The sequence below is a fragment of the Aplysia californica genome, unplaced genomic scaffold, assembly GCF_000002075.1.
Source record: "Aplysia californica isolate F4 #8 unplaced genomic scaffold, AplCal3.0 scaffold00522, whole genome shotgun sequence".
Lineage (NCBI taxonomy): Eukaryota > Metazoa > Mollusca > Gastropoda > Aplysiida > Aplysiidae > Aplysia > Aplysia californica.
Genome location: NW_004797792.1, coordinates 543,447 through 546,192, shown reverse-complemented (window position 1 = coordinate 546,192; position 2,746 = coordinate 543,447). Strand labels below are relative to the sequence as shown.

General features: G+C 40.0%; 1 protein-coding gene across 2 annotated transcripts in view; it reads right to left on the bottom strand.

Annotated features, from left to right (window-relative positions):
• The window catches only part of LOC101848309 (pollen-specific leucine-rich repeat extensin-like protein 1), a 4,426-nt gene extending 1,787 nt beyond the window's left edge, over positions 1-2,639 (bottom strand). For both annotated transcript variants that reach the window (XM_013086934.2, XM_013086935.2), the window contains exon 1: positions 1,767-2,639. The gene's annotated coding sequence lies outside the window, so the exon portion shown is untranslated. The remainder of the gene's footprint in view (positions 1-1,766) is intronic.
• Positions 2,640-2,746: the final 107 nt, after the last annotated feature.

Here is a 2,746-nt window from a genome sequence, read left to right as displayed (position 1 = left end):
AATTTGTGCTTGAGTTTGTGTGCGTTTGTGACCTTCTACTTCTAGAATTGCCTGTTGTGTTGGTTCTACACCAAAGTGTAGGCTAAGGCTAGCCTAGAATCCTAGATCTAGGCCTACGTCTCATTGAAAACACGCCAAGTTGGTACCGTAGCTCTAGACTAGATGTTCGTCCAATGAAATTAGTTGAGAACAAATTGACCCATTAGACACACATTATGTATAAAGCTAAATATACTGTTGTATTCAGACTTGACACCGCTTCACTCGGTGGCAATTGACAAAAAGTCAATTTCTTGTCTATTACCACCGCGTCACTCGGTGGCAATTGACGCTACCATGTGTTAAATACACTCTCCAAAAAGCTCTACCGTTTATAATAAAGCATAACATGTTTGCAGTGCTTCTCGTATTTGGAGACGTTTTGCGTCCCCATACAGTATCCCAATAGAAAGAGTGAAATCCTTTAAAAATACACCCCGCACAGGAATCGAACTCTTTGTCTGTCACAGTGAAGCGCCTATACACTAGATCTAGATCTATATATAGAGAGCACAGAGGCCGGTGTAGCTCAGCATAAAAGTTAATGTGACAAAAAAATGGTGTGGAGGCATCTCTCACTTTCCTTTTTTTCTAAGTGTGGCACGGGGGGTAGGCCGTCTGCATCACGTGCTGCAAAACTAACGCAAGATGGCCATTCTAGTTAAACAACTTAAACCTGAACTATCGATCTTTTCGAAAGCTTTTAGTACCAAAAAGACATTGAAATAAGGCTGCTCTTATTGGTCCACATGGGCAAATAAGCTGGGGCTTTTATTGGCCTACGTGGGCCATTTAATGAGTTGTTTTCCAAAGTATTTCATACATGGTTTTGTCCCTACTTGTTCTCTAACTTCTTAGCTATTGTTCATCTTTTTATTTTTAGCATTAGATTGGAAAACTATAGATCTACATTCTCAATTTAAAATATGTGATTGATGGACTTAATTTGTGCTATTTTTGAAGATGAGAGGACTTTTCGTTCTTTCTCAAGATCTAGATCTAGCTTTAATCAAATGAGTTTTTGTTCTTTTGCGATCTTGGTTTGGGAGTCATTCATGATCTAGATCTATACTTCCTTATAATATTATAGTAGGGAAGAGGCTAGCCGTTACAAAACTAGGACAAGATGGCCACTCACTCTTGAGCTTGAGCTAAACTAACGATCTTTTCGAAAGTTTAACATCAATCAAAAAAACATTAAAAATACAAGAAATAGAAACTGCCTAACTTTATGTTTTTCAGATTACAGTCACATGGAATTCTCTTTCTTCGGAAAACGAACTTGCTCTGTTTGCTTCTACTTGGCCGCCATCTTGAAAAACACGAAAGTGAAACCGAAACCCGGAAAGGAGACGGGTCCCGCTCTGAGCGTAGTTATTTATAGAAGCAACTATTTATAGAGATATATAGAAAATTTGAAGGTCTTTACTGTTTGAATCGTCTCAAGCGTCGAAAAGTATTGCCAGTCAAAATATGGGTAATCCAAAATATGCGGCATGGTTCTAATAGTTAAGCCCCCACTACAAACGTGTCAAAACAATAGATGGAGAAACTATATATAGATCTATACCCTAAGACCTCAGATAAAGGAGTAGACTTTTGATGTTTGGTTTCGGTCGTTTTTATATTAGATTTACTACTTTACTATCATTGACTGAACTGAAAGTTTAAGTAGGTAAGATAATGAATTTACTGATCAGTTACTTCTGTTACTCCTCCATACTCACATTCACCGGCAGAGAATAATAAGGGCACGCTGGTATAAAAACAAATTCCCACGCTGCTGACGCTCCACTGGTCCACTGTGGTGTATGTCTGGACAAACAGCAAACGTTGGTGGGTTGTTTTTTATTAATCCGTCCGAACGTGGTGAAGTGTATGAAACACTCTGTAAAACAATGTGTGAAACACTGTACTGTGTACAAATTATCACTCCTTTCCAAGTCGTGAACGTTTCCAACAATCACTTTGAAGAATCCGCCACAACTTAAGTGAGCCTCAACTCTTGGAAGATTGAAAAACGAGAACGTTCAGTCATCTGACTAACTAACTTTGGCTGGCTGACCAGATGTGTTCACGTTGGGTAACCAAGCTTGAGACGGACATCGATATTGACCACTCAGAAAGACGGCGATATCAGACATGCGCACTAAGCCGTCCAGGTAAAGTTTTCAGCAAACCATGGCTAATTATAAATAGAAAAGAGTGGCAATTCTCCTTTGTTGTGCCAAAGACGCAATACGCCGTCACCAATGGCTAGTCAACGCTCATGCAGTATAGTAGACTAGCCTGGGGCGGCCAGCGTCTGTTGGTCAAGAGGTGTGTGTGGCGTTGTCCAGGTCGGCCCTGTGCCTGCTCAGTGGAACTCACACAAATGTCTCCACGGGTAAACAATAGTCTGTTGGGCCAACTGTCTCCGCCTCTTTCCCGCCTCTTTCCCGCCATTTTCCCGGCCCTTCTTGTTGGTGTACTTTCTGTTTTTGTTGTTGGTGGTGGAGTCTTATATGATAATTAAGGTTGTAGTCGTTGTTGGTGGAGTTTTTAATAATAATTATGGTTGTTGTCGTTGTTGGTGGAGTCTTTAATAATAATTATGGTTGTTGTCGTTGTTGGTGGAGTCTTTAATAATAATTATGGTTGTTGTCGTTGTTGGTGGAGTTTTTAATAATAATTATGGTTGTTGTCGTTGTTGGTGGAGTCTTTAATA